General features: G+C 37.0%; 1 protein-coding gene across 5 annotated transcripts in view; it reads left to right on the top strand.

Annotated features, from left to right (window-relative positions):
• The window catches only part of TDRD3 (tudor domain containing 3), a 91,916-nt gene that overhangs the window by 20,545 nt on the left and 53,786 nt on the right, over positions 1-17,585 (top strand). For 4 of the 5 annotated variants that reach the window (XM_033514419.1, XM_015622811.3, XM_015622803.3 and 1 more), the window contains exon 1: positions 13,803-13,821. The exons of the other annotated variant lie outside the window; for it this stretch is intronic. The gene's annotated coding sequence lies outside the window, so the exon portion shown is untranslated. Of the gene's footprint in view, positions 1-13,802; positions 13,822-17,585 lie in introns of those variants that run through there. 5 annotated transcript variants of the gene reach the window in all.

Below are 17,585 nucleotides of genomic sequence, written 5' to 3'. Positions count from 1 at the left end.
AGGCTGGAAAACAAGAAAACAGGACCCCAAGAGCTGGGTAACAGAGGGCAGTTGAACACCTGAGCTATGACCAACCCTGTGCCCCAAGGGGTGCGTGCAGAGCGTGTGGACAGAATAGGGGCACCAATGAAAAGATATGTGTTCACGTGAGCAGTAGCTTTAAAATGTATAAATAAATATATAATGTAAACAATAAATGGCTTCTGCCAAATCATATTGGTTTGTTGTTCAGAGGTCTTGGACTCCCGCATAGAAGGACGTAGTTTAGTGATCCCAATAAACACTTTGTCCTTTCTGCGTATTTCTGCAATCTATGGCAGCCATTGGTGCTCTAGGCATAAAAGTAATTTAGTGCTGGAAGTAGCTGTTTTCCTGAAATCATCCAGATCAATTTGTGTCATATTCCCAAGTCAAGAAATTCAGACATTGGTGAAAGGTGGTAAAATGATGGGTTAACTTCTTGGACAAGTCCTCTACACGACTGACTGTAGTAGCTGTTTCTGTCTTCCTGTTAGCAGAAAGGGGAGGAAGCACAAGTTTAGTTCCTTCTAAGAAGGACTTTTTCTTTGATATTTAGGAAACTAGGGTATTTCTTAGGCTTCTCAGAAGAGTTTGAATGTGTTTATAAATATTTTTAATTGCTGTTTATAAGGACACAGTTTTGTTTTCCCTAATGTTATGATTCTCTCTATTTTGCAGAAGCTTTCTTTTCTGACAATACTGTAAGGTCTTCTTGCAGTTACATTCAAAAAGTAGGTAAATACTAGCCTGTGAATTTCAAAATGTAGCTCTTGTGCTCTTGTCTTGACGCCTGTTGTCAGGAATATGTAGTCTCGGAGTTATGGTCCAACAGCAGACACGAGTTTAATTCTCTGTCCAGATTTAATTGCCTAAAATTTAGATGCCTGTGTTGAGCTGGTTACTCTTATATCTCCATTAAATTTACAGAAATAATTACCTCCAGAAGGCCATTCATCTCTTTCTAAGCTAGGTGTCCAGGATAAGAAAGATAAATTGCTGTGGTGTTTGCAAATGGGGCAGTGACTCATTCAGATTCAAATATCCAGCCTACCCTCTGTAGTGAGGGTCACTGAATCTCATCAGAACTGTTCAGATGGCACTGGTTAGTTGCAGATTGCTTTTCCTGTTTTTAACTGTGTAGAATTTATTTTTCTTTGTATGTATTTTTTATATATTTACATATTTATGTATATATACTGGAGATGTCCAAAGAGGAGGAATGAGTCTGGTGAAGGATCTGGGGTAAAAGTGTTAAGAGTGGTTGAGAGAGCTGGGGTTATTTAGCCTGAAGAAGGGGAGGCTCAGGGGAGAACTTGTCTCTCTCTACAACTGCCTGAAAGGAGATTGTAGCAAGGTGGGGGTCAGTCTCTTCTCCCAAGTAATGAGTTGTTGGACAAGAGGAAAAACCTCAGTTTGTTCCCGGGCGAGGTTTAGGATGTTAGGAAAACTTTCTTCACAGAAAGTTTGATTAAGACTTGGTGTAGGCTGCCCAGGGAGGAGGATGGTTTTTAAAAGATGTGGTACTCAGGTATATGTTTTAGTAGCGGACTTAGCAGTATTTCATTAATAGCTGGACTCGATCTTAAAAGTCTCTTCCAACTGAAATTATTGTATAAATTTTTATTTGTTTTTGGAGTGTAAGGCCCCTGCTTGTGTGTTAGAAGCTCTGGAGTTTTGGATGAGTTCCTGTTATGTGCTTCACCTTTTAGTTCTAGAGACCCAGTTCAGAAGGGCAGTGGTAGTTCATAAAATGTTCCTTTTCAACAGCCATTTTTAAAGTAGTATTTGTTTTCTAGGTTGGTTAGCTATAGTTAAGATGGATGTATGACACAGTCCAGTGATTTAATTTTTTTTACCATAGTGGAGAATATTAATTGGTTTTGCTTTTTAATTATGTTTTTAATTATAGCATCACATACAATATATCACTGTATATAAAATAAATGTGCTTTTCTGTGTGGCATTTCCTTGGAGGATATGGAGGAAGATAACAGAGGAAGGACTGTCGGTTTGTGTATGTGATCCTTGCAGTATTTTTGAATGCAAGGTATAATAACTATGTTGCTTCAAATGTTTAGTTGTTGATTAAAAGGACTCCAAATGTGCTCATAAAAATATCCGCTTTTTGTCTCTGAATGCTTCCCACCTCAAATTCAATTTTCCCTGCAGTACTTTTGTGAGGCAGAGGTGTTGCTATCACTCTTTTATGGATGGCAGCTGGGGCAGAGGCTTTGCTTTTCCATTGTGAGTGGAGTGGGCAGCGTGCCCTTGTGAGCCAAGTTGCCAGGTCCTTCTGGTGTGAGGGCTCTGCCGTTCTACCTGACAGGCAGATGCCTAATGCTGGATGAGGCTGAGGGCTGCCAGGTGTCACACAGCACCCTGGCCTGCTGGAAGCTGGTGCTGTCTCACATGCCACACTACTAGGTACCTCCATAGACAGCTCTTTAACTTGAGCACATGAAGATTTCAAAGTCCTTGTTCCTGGAGTACCTTACTTTTTGGCATGTTTCTGTAATTTCTGAATACTCCAGTTCCCCCGGGAAGCTAAAATCTTCACTTTGAACTGCAATTTTTTGTATGACTTGTTGATTACTATGAGCTGGCAAATAAATTTCTTTGTAAAGTAGAAAACTTTGAAAACTACAGCTATTTATAGAAAGAAAACATTTTTTAGAAACATAGGCTCTTTTAATTTGTAAAAAGCATGTTAGCATTCTTTTGTGTTTAGGCTTAAAGCATGACAGCTTGCTTATTGAGTTTCTGTGGCAAGGCTTTGGTAGCAGGGGGCTACAGGGGTGGCTGTCAGAAGCTTCCCCCATGTGCCAGAGCCAATGCCAGCCGGCAACAGGAGACACTCACTGCTGGCCAGGGCCAAGTCCATCAGTGACAGTGGCAGCACCAGCATTATCTGAGTTAAGTAGAGGGGGAAATTACTGTGCCAGAGCAAATACCAGCCACAGAGAGGAGTGAGAATGCGTGACAGAAACAGCTCTCTAGGGTAAATGTACATCAACACAGATGTAATTATTCTCGATCAGCAGCTAAACTTTTAAACTTACTATCTATTGGGTGGGGGAGTGAGAGGTTTTGGGAAAGGGAATTCAGCATCCAGTAGGCAAAGGGAGGAAGAGGTGGAAGCAGGGACACTCTTTCCTTGAAGATTGTGACAGAGATTTTTAAGGTGTATTATTTGATATATAAAAAAGGTTTTTCTTGGTGTCTGGGAGTTTTGGGTATTTATTGTTTGAATTCCTTCTGTACTAGCTTACTTTTGTCTAGGAAGTTTTTCTCAATATGTTGAGCCTCTCAGATACAACTACTATGCTTAGTGTGGCTTGGTTTTATCAATTGATAAATCTTCATGAATGGTGCATCTGTGGGTAAAATTGGGATACTCTGCTTTGCCATAGCATGATGTTATCTTGTACTTAGCAGAAGGAGAAGAATATTGGTGTACAGCTGCTTATCTCCAGCAATGCAAAGATGTTGAAGTATGCTGAAAATGAATTTGTGTTTATTTTATACCCTTGTGTTTTAGTAGGAGAGTCCAAACAGACCTTTGCCCTAACACAGCTTGGACTAACAAATTAACATTTTTCTTCATGGGTTGCAACGGGGCAGGTTAGAACCAGCATATTTCATAAATATTGATGAAAAAGCATGATAAATGTATTTAAGAAGGTTGTGAAGCCCCTGTACTTCCAGTTAAAAGCAGGCAATTCCTGGTAGCTTGCAGGGACTAGGATTGGGGAAATGGTACTGAATTGCCTAACAAGTTTAGTGTTTGTACAAGCTAAGTATTTTTATTGCAGAAATATGTTGCTTTGTTCAGTGAAGGAAAGGAATGGATTTACCCTTTGTAGCTAAAGGTGGTTGTAGCTTCTTGAACTACCTGCAAGCTGCTCTTTTGATGGCAAAAGCATACCATGTCTCTATAGAGAAAGGATTGTGACTGCCACTGAGAGGTTCCAGATAATCTTTGGCCTGAATTTCCCTACTACAGATAGACAAGTTTCCCCTTTTTTCCCTGGGAAAGATATATTCATTCTTCTCTATTGTACTGTTACAGTCACCTGAATTAGTCATAGCAAAAATTTTGCTGTAAGATGCTGCCAGCAGCTACTTGGCTGCCATCCCACAACAAGAACAGACTGCATCCAAGTTCTGATGCCAAATCATGTGTAAGTTAACCTTTGTACCCCATCTCGAATCAACACGTGCTGTCTCTGGAGAATAAATCTGGTCTATTTATAGGAGTACTCTGCCTGTATTCGATAGCTTGCATGCAAACTATGTAATTAAGGCCTTTAGCAGTTGTTGCTGAGAGGCTTCCCTACTGTGAGGCAATGTCTGTGAGAAACTACCCTTGTAGAAAGTAAATCCTTTTTTCACCTTAAGATTCCGCATGATTGAGTCATTGAATATGGAAGTATCAGTAAGGTGTCTCTTTCTGAAATAGTGTCATGTGTAGGAACGAGTTACGGTTCCTGTCTGTTCACTTCCATCTGGCATGTGACATGAGTGGTAACACCTAAGTGAAAGATGTCCTGACCTGTGATTTGGGACGTGGTGCGAGGAGAGGATTATAAACACTGGCACTGTAAGCTGACATCAGATGCCATACTTGAATGCCAGCACTTAACACAGAGTAAAGCTCCAGCCGTTAACAATTAGCACAGAGGAAAGGTTTAAATTACTGGTGTTCTTCAAAATCTTGAACAGTAGGACAAATTTTTTGAGGCAAAGCTTGGTGGATATTTTGTGTTGTGATTTTAGTTTTTTCCTTATTTAAACTTACATTAATTGGGGTTAACAAATATACTTTTCTTTTCAGAAGATAATTCTTTATGTCCCCTTGTATTAAAGAAGCATGACAGGGAACAGGTTAAGACAGGGGTCTTAGTCTATGAAGTACTTTTCCTTTCTCATTTTGTGTCTTTGATCTATTCATCTGCATTATCTCCATCCAGGATAAGGTTAAAATTATATGCCTGTAGTTGGGTAACAAGATTACTTCCAAAATGCCTGCTTTTTCCTTCATGTAAAATTGAATGATTCACACTTCACACTTCTGTAAATGTGGCAGCAGAAGAATGCTGTGAGAAAAGATTAGTGGGCTTCCGCTATTGTTACTGCTCCTTTAGTTTTTTTTCCCCTGTAAAAATGAGAATCTTAAAACACTCAGACTAACATGGTGTTCTGTGAACAGTTTAATAATTTTCAGTGTTTTCATAGACAAACATAATAGGATGACAAGCAACCCCAAACAGAAATTTAAGAAACAAGGCATGACAAGTTTTGACAAGGAAAAAAGCAATGCTTTCTTGTTTATTTAATGAAGCTTTAGGGGTTTTTTTAGGTACTTACGAGAAAATGTAGTTTATATACAGCAGACACAGTTGCTTGTGAGATGGGGGATTACTTACAGTATGAGACAATGTCTAACCTCAAGGGTTGCAAGCACTTCAGCAGCAAGTCTTTGGAATTTAAAATTAACTTTGAAAAGGATCTGGAATAGAAGAGAAACAAATGTATTTCAGTAGGCTTAATGCAGATTTTTTTGTGGGTATAGGTAGGAGTAGTCGCCTGCATATCATGAGGGTTCCTGAGAAGCAGTTCTGCAGGAAAACATTTTGAGGGTTCCTTTTTTATATTTTGATGTGTACCAAGAAAGTATGATGCAGTATCCTGCTGTTGAACGGGTTATAAAAAGCAACTATCTTGGTTGTTAATTATGGTGTTTGTAAGATACCTGAAAAGGTTCTTTAAGCTTGGTCAGTGCTGTAAGGCATTAGCAGGAGTTGGTGTCCAGTTTGAGTACAGCACTGCATGAAAGCTGTGTGGGTGGGGAGAAAGGGAGAAAAAGTCTATGTAGAAAACAGCATGACCTTCTAGGGAAAGGCTAAAAGATATTGGTAGCTTAGTTGAAAAAGAGAAGCCTAAGAAATGCAAGTCTTCTAATATTTAAAAACTATAATCTCTTCTCATAGATGTTGTAATATTTGAAGGGCAATAATGCTTGAGGTGTGGCCAGGAATATACACCTGATTTCTGCATCTAATTCTGCATCATCGTCTACAAAGTACCTTTGGATAAATTAATTTTGCTTGTATGATTAATGTGTGTTCAATTCTGAAAATAAAAATAGCATTGAGTAGATCAGTTGCTATATGACTTAAAGGCTAGAACATGAGTTCTGTATCTAAGAGTGTAATAATACTGCAGTGACATGGAGAGTGGTCTACTTTTGCGGAAATGCATTTATGTTGTGGATCTTCTCTCTCAGAATATTGTAAACTTGAAAGCTGTCAGGTCATATCTTGGTCATAAAGCCCTGGTATCTTGCATGCCTTCCTGCATATTATTATATAAGACCAGCTTCTTTTATTTTCTGCAGTTTAAGGATAAGAACTGTATAGACCCATGGGGAGGAGGAAGACAGAAAGGGGAAAGAAATAGAAATGAAAAACTGTTATTGATGTGTTTATGTTGGAGCTACTTTTCCTTTGTCTGAGTTTTGATTTGGTTAATGGAATTTACTCTTTCCTGCCATGCTTTTATGTTTCAAATTTTTAAATGTTTCCTTCTGTTTTGGCAGAGAACTAATTGTTGTCTTATAGCAGACTTGGCTTTTCTATGCACTGGAATGCCAGAAGCATCACAGCCTCACTTTGTACCTTGTAATAATAATTTAGCATAAACACTATAATTGCTGTATTTACCTTCATTTTATAAGCTGGAAAAACATAGTTATAAATTACATGAATTTAGGAGGCAGTAACATCAGCTTGAGTACAGGAGGAAAAGAGAAACAGTACTAAATCCATTAAAAAATTAAGTCACGAAGGTGGTTCTGGAACTATGTATCGACAAATTTGTGCTTATGAAGATGCAACCCAGAATCTGACAGTAAGATAATGACTTAATTGTATGGTTTTATGCCCAATCAAGAGGGATTTTTAGTAATTTTTATGTCATCAGGCTACTGCTGGTAATAATTAATAACTTGATCGTCTTGCTACCATGTTTCTCTTCATCCTAATTCTAATATTGCCTTTTTTTTGTGCCTGTCTTGAGTAAGAAAATGATTTCCGTGGATGACGGACTTGTATCTGGTCAAGTTTTTCAGTGCTGACATCTAATTAGAGACATCAGAGATGGTGATGTTCAGGGTGCTGTGTGTCATCCAACTGCAGACTTCTATCATTTGGTTAATTAATTGGTAGTGGGAACTTGGGATGACTGATGGTGTTTGTAGACTACAATGAATTGCTGTGTTCCTGCCAGGGACTGAGCAAAGTCATCATAAAAGATCCAGCCAACCGAAATCTCCAAATATCAATTGCAAAATTGCATTCAGATTCTTAAAAGTGGTTTTTATAACACTTAGAACTTGTAATTAGGACTCTTGGAGAAGAGAACAAATCAATACTGGTAACAGAAAGACTCAGTTTCCTGCATTTATCTCTGTGATAGTTTCTTACAGATCTGGTTTAGTGTTGGAGGCATTACTGATTCTCAGCGCCTTCCCAATTCTTTTATAAGTTGATCAAAATACATGCTAAGTTGCTGTACAGTAAATCATCATTGTTTCTGTTGTATATGCTGAGAGCTGGTCTTAGTTAATTCTCTGGCTTTTTATAAGAAGCTGAGGACTCTAATCTGTTGTATAATCAGCTTGGTTACACAGAGGCCACACAGGTATCAGTTGTTTGCTGTATCTCTTATAAAGGTTAGTGAGCTGGGACATTACAGTAGAAAAGAATTGTAACATTTGAAAACATATGCATTGAACCTATGCTGAAGCAGCAGTGCAAACAATAACACTTCATGCTCTCAGAAGGATGGAAAGCCTACCACACAGAGTGTTAAATGTATTCTAAACTGGGATTTGGTATCTTTCTCTCTCTTTACCGGTATTAGCAACAGACTTTACATTTCTCTTGTAATTAAATGTAGAATGTATATGTTAATTAGGTTATTTGCTAAAGGATCGCAATTCAATTTAGAGAAGCTAAAGGTATCTAATATGATCTAAGGTATGAGAAAGCATACAAACAAAACACTGAATGGCCAATAACAATCAATGGAATTGTGCCATAATTCCAGTTGATTTTAAACCAGTGGAAATAAAAATAAATGTACATATATAAAACTAGCATGGAAGTAAGAATAAAGAGTGTTAACCAAGGGCAGAGTAACTTAAGGATTTTTAAAACTAAGCCTATTTTTTTATCTCAAAATATAATATGTTAATATGTAATACGTTCAAGAGTTACAAATTGCATTAAGTTCTTGAAATACCAGAAAGTTTGATTCTCAGAAATCTCTGAAAGTTGTCCTAATTAAAACTTGTGCTCCAAGAAGGACTCTTGATTAGATAGCTGTAGCTTTGCTTAGCTGTATCTTGGAAGAAGTCTGTGGTTGGATGTTCTGGAACTAGTCAGGAGAATCTGTGCTGCACAGTGTGACCTTTGGTGGAAATCTGCATTAAAAATTAAGCAAATTAAAATTTTATAGTAGAAAGTTACATACACAACAGCAATACTGTTACTTAGTAATTTTTTATTGCTTTGTTTTATAATGTTGTTTCTTGTAATATTCTCAAAACAGATCTTAGTATTTGTGATTTGGACTGCTACTAAGCGACAACTTACTGTCTAGAATGACTACATATTTTTCATTAATGATAACTAAATTAGAGCTTAGGACTGTGCACATTGCATGAGGTTTTTTTTATTCTCTTTTCTTCTGAAGCACTTTTCTTCTGAAGTGCTTTTTGTTTATTAATGTTGAAATTCACCTGATGGCTTATTCTATGGTCACGGAGAGCAGTAAGCTATAGATTTTGGTGTCATCTAGAACTGTAAAATTGTGGGAAACAGTAAAGGTAAGAAGACTTTCAGAAGCCATGAAAATAAGCCCCAAGAAAAAGCAGAGAACTTAGAGTTAGCTGCAGCTGCAAGGCCTGAAAGTAAAGAAGATACAATAGTACAATATGCAAGGACATGGAACAATAGTTGAGATTTTAAGCTTGGCCAAAATAGACCTTAAGATTGCAGAAAAATATGCTTACCAAGATAGCAGAAGGTTTTAAGCTTAATAGCAGAGTATTGTATATTGGTACTAGAAAGCAAACAAGCAAGCATTGTTTGAAGAAGGTGTGTTTCTAGTGATTGGATAGAGCAATTGTCTGCAAGCTTTAGCAATATGATATTGGCTGGAACACTTATAAAATGTTCTGTAACAAAGAGATTTTGAGCTGCTTGTGGTAGACGTGAGCTTGTGCCATCTCCCTTGTCTGTGCCTGAGACTGGTGCCTGAAATAAAAGCTTGTGACGTGTCATCCGGCAGTGCCATCCCCTTTGTGAAAAGTTAACCTTCAACATGCTTAAATATTTTTTTATTATTATCAAAGTTTCTGATTTGTCCTGGGCTTTTGATGATTTTTTTGAACTTGTTTAACCAATTCATTCACTCAAAGATTCTGTATATGGATATGCAGTGAAGTGAGAGCTATACCCCTTTTTAATCTTCACTGCAGAAAGAATGTATAGCCACTGAAGCAGCATAGCAATCTGTTTGACTCAGGTGCTCCTGGTCTTACATACATGGTGGTGAAATAAGTAACTCCCTGTGCCTGCATTCTGATGTGATTGATGATTATTGCTGCATTATAGAACTTGGTTGGTTACTTCCAGTAGAGAAAGTTATGCTCTGTGTCTGCTATGTTAATGCAGGGTTTAAGAAGTGGAAATAAAGTAATGAGTGTGATGGGCAAAAGTTCTTTCTAGACTGATGCTAAGCAGCAGTGATTTCATCTTTTGTTTGGGGGGGAGTTCTGTTTGCTTTCTTCCTTTCAATCTCCTTCATTCCCCGCTTCCTAACTAATGCTTTGGATTTTGCCATCTTTAATATGAAAAATTCATGCCTTATCAGATACATTTTGAATGTAAATTACCTGTCAAAGTATTTATCAGTAACTTTTGCAGTTGTTTTAAGGTGGAAAATTTAATGGCTCTTTACTTATATAGCAGTTACCTTTGCATATACTCACAGTTCTGCTAGTGCAATTTAAAACTATATGACAAATAAGACCTAAATTTGCAGCAGTACAGTTTTTAAAAACCTATCACATGTAGATTTGAGATTTTAATTTGTAGTTTTTTCCCTGATTTTCAGTGATTTCAAGATCAGATTCTAGATTGAAAAGAGAAGAGTGGTGTGTGGTGTGTGGGTCTAGAGAGGTGTGAGAATGACATGCTAACCCAATAATACTTAGAGTTCTCCTTGCATGTCAAACATATTAAAGATTAATTCTAAAACTATCCCTGTTTACTCCAGCTTTTGTATGACAATAGTCCTCATCCTTTGGAATGGATGAGAGGCTGGTTTGATAAAGGTGACTAAAACATCATAATAGAAATAAGACTTGGAAGCCCTTGATGGATTGCTGGGGTGCCCTCTGCCTCTGACACCAAGCAGAAACCTCTTTGCCATCAAATCCTGTCTCAGGGCTTTCTGATCCAGGGATAAGGTACACTGGAGAAGGTAACTCTCCTGTGTTACTGTAGGAGAAACTGAAAAAGCTTCTTGTAGGGAGAGCAGTTCCATCTGGGCTCTTTGTCTCTCTAGTTTTGGTAGGAGGGCAAGGAAGTGATTCCACATCAAGATGGGGTAGGCTGCCCAGGAGCAGGAGGCTCCTGAAGGGGAAGCGCAGTGGGGGCTTGCGTTGGGCCTCACTTTCAGCTGCTGGACCACTCTTGCTAATACAGTGAAATAATATTTGTAGTGCTTGATACCGCATGTGTTTAGAATTGTAGTGCTCCTAAATTATTTGCCTTTATCCCAAAGTTTCAGGTAGAAGTAGGCCAGGAAGAAGCTAATGCATTGGTGTTGTTTAAGTACTGCACTTTTGGGTTTTGTTTTCGTTTTGGTTTTTCTCCTTTTCCTTGGCACTGAGCATTTGCCATCCTTAGGTCAGGATTTTACTGTCAAAATTGATTTTAGTGCTAATTAACTTGGATTTGCTTTCTCAGATTAAAAGAAAGGTGGGGGTAGTAATGACAATCATTCTGATTTTATTATGTATGTAAAAAAACCCCAACCTTCTTTTTTTTGTTCTAAAAATACATTGACTTTCTTATTTCACATTTTTATTGAAAGTCAAGTGTCATAGACATCTGAGAGAAGTTTAGGCCTTAAGTTTTGTCAGCTAAACATCTGAGAACATGAGCTTGTGAATGTATATTTTATGAATTCCTTTCTGGGATTTCAGCTTGGCTTGGGTTGGAGACTGCACTTAAGGAAGTGGTGTATTCCCAGGAGTGAAGAATTAGGTAGCTGAGGTGCAAGTTTAACTGCCTGGGGAGCCAAAATGATGTAGTGGCTGTGCACCAGTTTTAGAAATGTCAGTAATATTTTAAAGGTAGACTTAAATACCTTGGTGTCTCTTCATCTAAATGCTTACTAAGTTGTACCCAAAATTCTGTATTTCTCAGTGTGCTTTCTGGATGATTCAAATTGTCTTTTGCTTGCATAAGAGCACTTAAAACTTAGTGGATTTTTAATAGTGATACAATAGAGTCCATTCTGTTATTTTAACGTTTTGGGTTTGCATCTTTAAGGAGTAAAATAGAGAAACAGTTTAGATTAAGTTTCTGTAGGGTTATTATAAAAGTAGTTTAATTGTACTAGGAAGAACGGCTACAGATGATTTACTGTCAAAACCTGAGGCTACATGAAAACATCTTCTAGATCATGCTTGATTTGACACTATCATTAAACTACCTGGGAGAAATACTAAGCTCAAACGTGAGATAAAGCTCCTTAAAACTGCAAAGCTGTGAGTGCTTAGGTCAGAGTTCAGAGTGTTGTTAACAAATTGAAAAAGTGATAGGAAAAGAAGAATACAGCTTATAGCAATAAGCTATATTGTGTACACTGGTGTATGTGCAAAATACAGAGGAAGATATACCAAATGTACAAGACAAGAACAAGATGTAGGAAGTAAATTTTTAAATGCAATTGCAAAATGAAAAGGCATTTCTTGGTTTGAGAATATTAATAGTTAAATTGCCAAGAGTGCCACTTGAATCTATGTTTGTCATCCCTTGCAGATGTTTGCCTTGTGGATGAAGGAACAATTGACCCTAATTTTTCCCATTTAGTTCTTTAAACTAAAAGCTCAGAAGCTGAAGAAAAGAACAGTGTCAGTTGCTTCCTAGTAATAAGTTATACTGGTTAAAGGATATGGAAAAACTTTCTGGGAAATCTGATTTTCATATGTGGATAATAACGTCTTAATATGTAGTTTGTTCTTCTTTTTTAAACAGCTGTAGTGGATAGCTCCTCAGTGAAATTTCTAACATTCTTTGTAATTCTTTTACACAATTGAAGTTCAGCAAAACACTTTGAAGCCCTATTAAGAGAATCCAAAGTTTTTAAAATAGCTGGCATATAGTTTTTCTGTTATGGCACAACACTGACACCCAGTGGTGGTCTTGTACCACTGCGGTCTTTTAAGATGCTCCTTGCTTAATTGCTTCAAGTGTTTTCTATTGAGGTGTTATCAAGTAAGAAAAATTTGAAAGCTTTCTGTAATTTTTTTTTCCTTTGAAAACCGCACTGTTTTATGCCACGATTGTATAAATCCGCTTCTGTAGCAAAGGTATGTGAGGAACATGTGTATTTTTGCATCAACAGTGAAAATAGCTATATAAAATTTACTGTGAAACTCAAATGTTGATTTGTGTGGCTGGTACTGAATTAGAAATAGTAGTACAGTTTGTGTCTGATGCTAATATCACAGTGATTCTGGATGAGTTGGGAATCTGAAATGGATAAATTTTATAGAATATGTTCATTAATATTAATTTTCCTTATTCTTTCCTTAAAGAAAACTTATACTTAATAAGATGTTAATTCTAGAGATAGTAGAAGAAAATTTCAGAAGATTTGTAGAAAAATGATGTGATAGAAAAAGGATGGAAGATTAAGGATTTGTGTTCGTGCATGAACTGTTAATTACAAAGAGAGAAAACGTGCTTTTCAAGAAAGCTGCTCATGAAAAAGAAATACGATTAGGAGAGTTGTTTACCTGCTGGATTTAATTATAGAATAAGGCTCTCATTTAAAACCTTTTTGTGTGTGTATACACGTGTGTGTTTGTCTGCAGATGAAGTGTTTGATCCAGTTGTATAGAGCAGATAAAAAATGCATCTTGCTTTGATACCGCCAATTTCTTCAGTGTTTCAGACATAGGCAATAGCGTAGCAGTACAGAAATCTGTCTATTCAGGCCACATCAGGTGTAATTTGTTCTTTATGAGGTAAAGCAGAACATAAAGCAAGATAAGTAGAGGCATAGGCAAGATTGGTACTGTGGTTATATCCCATAGCAGTGGGAAATACTGAAAAGGAGAATGCACACCTACACTGTACAAAAGTGGGTTATTAAATTGATGTTATACTTGATATGAAGGAGCAGTGGGAAAACAGCTCTTCCTGTCACTGATGTAATATGTTTTCTTGTGTATTACAAAGGAAGAATTACTGAAATCTGTTTTTCATAGAAGCTTGTTGAGAACATTTTGACAGAAAAATTGCAGATTTGTGGATTTATATGTGAATGGTTCATGTAGAAAATGCTGATTCATTACTGATTGTCTTATTTTAATGTCTCATTTGAAGGTGGGAATGCAGGTACTTTCTAGGAGATGTTTTTTCTGACAAAAGCTGTTGCTAAGAGGATTGTACTGCTTCATGTTTCAGATGAATGGAGCTGGAGTGGGAGATATAGGTGAGACATCCCTCAGGTTGCAGCAAGCATAATGCAAAAGAATTGCAGTAGAAACATTTATTTTCCTTTCTCTTCTGATCTCCTTTCTCTCGAGAATGCTTCACAAATAACCATCTCAACCATTTGAGGAAGCTTTATGCCCATTTGGTTGTAAACTGTGATTTTCTTTTTCTTCTAATTTGTATTAATGTTCCAAGGCCACAGAATCCCTGTGTGACTCCTGCAGCACTACTTACTAAAATTCCTTTGAAATCAATGTAATTGTTTTCATAACTTCAGCATGTAACTCCTAAGATTGTTTTATAATGTGTGAGAAAGAAGTGTAGTGAGCACTTTATTTCTTGGAAAGTAAAGGTACTTTCAGTGTATCTTAGTCTGGTTACTAGTCCTCATAGTGGGAAGTTATGTTGTGGGTGTGTGTTGTTGGGTTTTTTTGGTGTCATGGTAAGGTGCCAGTGGTCAGCCACTGGCTTGCTCAGGACTCCTTGGGAGAGCTTTGTGGAGCTTGGCTGCTGCTCACTCTATGCTTCTCACCCATTTATTTTACCTTTAATCTATTTGCTGCTTCACATTAAGCAAATTCTGAAAGGTTTGTTTACAGAAGGAAAAAAGGGAAGCTTGTTGATTGTGGCAGCGGCATTTCTGTTCCAGGTTATTCCCAGTTTGCTTTTTTTATAAAGGAAAGTTGGGGTAGACAGCTTGGAATGGAGGTGTGGGGACCAAGAATTGACAGGCACTGCTTGTGTAGCAAAGCCAGGTGGATCTTGGGAATTGGGGGATTTATGTGCACTTCCAGCAGTGTGGTCTGGTTCATGGGTGGTTAGGGCTTGCTTCCTACCACTTGGCAATAGGAGATGTGTTGGATTAATGTAATAGGATTACCCTGTAGTTCACCTTAGTTATCTAAGGTCATGGTATTTTGCAAAATGGACAGAACAGGTAATGCAGATGATGTGAGGCACTTGAGTGGATATAATAGAGACACAGAGCTGCAGGGCTGTTCTCTTTGACTCCAGAGCAGGTTTTTACTGTGTTTGGTTTTGTTCAGGGTCAGATTTTTTCTTTTCTTCCTTGATCTAATACAGAGAACAAAGACCTGAGTGGCCTTATGCTGTAAAGGTCCTACCTTCAGCATATCACATGCCCTCATTAAGAACATATAGAAAAAGGGACTCTGATTCCTTCAGAATCTGGAAAAAGCTCAGACTTAATAATCCTTATGTTGTGGGAGAAAGGATTATGCCATCTGAAGAAGTAGCTTTGTCTATTTTAACTCCCTTTTCATACTTGGGAAAGGTAGATGTATTTTTTCTGTATAAATACATTTATTTTAAAATAAATTTAATAAAAATACTTTTTAATTTTTTTCTAAATAATTGTGGGCCAGGCCTGTAGCAGGAAATACTCAAAGCTAAAACATAGATAGTTCTTGTAGGAGACCATAAAAACAGGAAAAAAGAAAATATTTATTTAAAATAAGTTTCTCTAAGTTTGTTAAGAAAATTTAAACATGTTTGGAGTACTCATTGCTATATGAAGTAGTCTGTATAACAATGTTTTTGTGGTAAAATGGAAAAGACTAACTTGATACACCCTAGTTTCAAGCTTCTGTTAAAGGAGGAGAAATCTGTGCTTTGGCTAAGTCTGATGTACAATGTCTCCTGGCTGCAATTTGCTTTCTAGCCAATTTCTGACCATTTTTTACTAAATCTATTGTTGTGCATCGTGTTGCACAGAAGCAGCACCTGGCACATTACTGGAAAGCTCTTTTTTTCTCTGTTGAACTTCTTTAGAAAAAATTCTGCTGACAGAATTGTTGATTTGATCTTTTTTCTTAAAAGTAGCTTTGATCCTGATCTTTTGCATTTACCTAATTTGTGCTTTCATGTAATAAGGATCTATAAAAACCAAACCAACCAACCCTAAACTATAAAATATCCCCCCTACATTAATATTCACAGATTCTGGGTTTTTGAAAACTATTGAAATAACCAAGTCAATCAGGTTTTTGCTAAAAAGCTTTGATGTTTGCTTAAATCAACCTAACAGATGTCCCCAGTGATATTTCATGATTGGTGTCTCTGTGAAGTTGGCAGAGATTTTGGTCAGATAGGCAATGTTTTTGCTAAGTGCTGTTGCTTAAATTAGTACAAGTCAAAAATTAGTGGTCTTCTCCAGTGAGTTTCTCTTTATCCTTCTATCTCAAAATATTTCCTAAATAACAAGAGAAACTAAACTGAAAATTCATATATAAATTTTTATGTAAAAAGTTATAAACTGAAAATTTTGACTAAACCAGAGTGCTATTTTGACAGCTGTGATTCAGTCTCTACTTTGAGGTGTGAAAGTAAAACATGACTCAGCAGTGAATTTTGTAATAGCAGAATTAATCTTGTCCTATATAAAGTTTAACTGTAGGTTAGATTCTTGTTTAGTCATTCTTTAAAAATGTTTTTTTCTTGCTGGAAAATGGTAGTGCTTATGTTGAAGTACTCAGCTTAAATAACTCTGTAAGAGATATGCAGTCCCTCTAGCTTTAGTAGAATGAAGAATGACTTCATTTGCATTTGTAGCAGAAAAAGAAGATTCTTTCCATGACTTAGCCAACAGTCTAAAACTCAGCTTATGGATTTTGTACTCCCGCAGCCCCTGCTGTTCAACTTATGTTCAGTTTTATGCTGAAGACAGCAGAAGGTAAACTTGTAGAGTTTTTGATATTGCTCTTTCTAGGAAGTCTGTTGGTGTAATTAAGCCACAGTTGAAGCCTCAAGAGCAGGATAGTCTGTTGGATGTATCTGTTTCCCCTGGCACAGAGTGGGAATGCTGTTCTGCTTTACCTTCTGACTCCAGCTAATGAGATCTGGTAATGCACAGGGGTTGCATAAATCTTCACATATCATAGTACTGAAGCTTAGAGTTACTCAGCTGGGAAATCCTGTATTCCCATGCAAGCCAACATGTCTTGCTACCTTATTCTTCTCAAGCATCTGTCTTTTGTTAAAAAAATAGGATTGTTTCTTCATATGCTTCTACATATATATATATATATATGTATATGCATTTTTTTTTCTGTCTAAATTGTTTCATTATTGGCTTTTCTTCTTTTTTGGCGATGGTGGGCTAGAGACTTGGGATTTGCTAGATCCTAGTGTCTGACATGAACATATAAATCCCATCAATGTCTGGGTTAGAGCACAGCTGGGACCAGTAATTAGTCTGGAAGCACTGGTGGGACTGGAAAAGGCAATGTTAAAGTTACCAGGGCTAGAATCAAAAAGGTCTGTCAAATGTACTTCCCTTCAGGTATTTAGCCTTTTTTTTGTATGTTACACTGTGCATGTTATTTTCTTCAAAAGGAAGTATTTCTTGAAGGACCCAAGAATATTTTTTTTTAGTATTATTTAGTGTATATTACTCTTTGTTTCTTAAATCATTCTTTCATTATTTGGGAAATGGTGATTTTTTGGTGGGTAGTTATTTAAATGTTGAGGAAGAACTGTGTTTCAGACGAGGTGTCTGTCAATTATTTAATGGTTGCTATGATGTATTTAAATAAAATGAAGAGCTGTGCAGAAGAAGGCAGGTTGCCAGCTACATAAAATTGAAAACGAATTGCAAATGGGTTAGAGTACACAAAATGAGCAACAAATGTAACAATTTCTGATCACTCAAGTTAAAATTGTCCTTTTTTAAAGTGTTTTTTGAAGGTTAGAATAGGGCAGCCCTTTAAAATGGATTCAGGTAATCGATTCAAAACTTAATGT

This window comes from Parus major, chromosome 1 (genome assembly GCF_001522545.3).
Source record: "Parus major isolate Abel chromosome 1, Parus_major1.1, whole genome shotgun sequence".
NCBI lineage: Eukaryota > Metazoa > Chordata > Aves > Passeriformes > Paridae > Parus > Parus major.
This window is presented reverse-complemented; position numbering and strand designations above follow the sequence as displayed.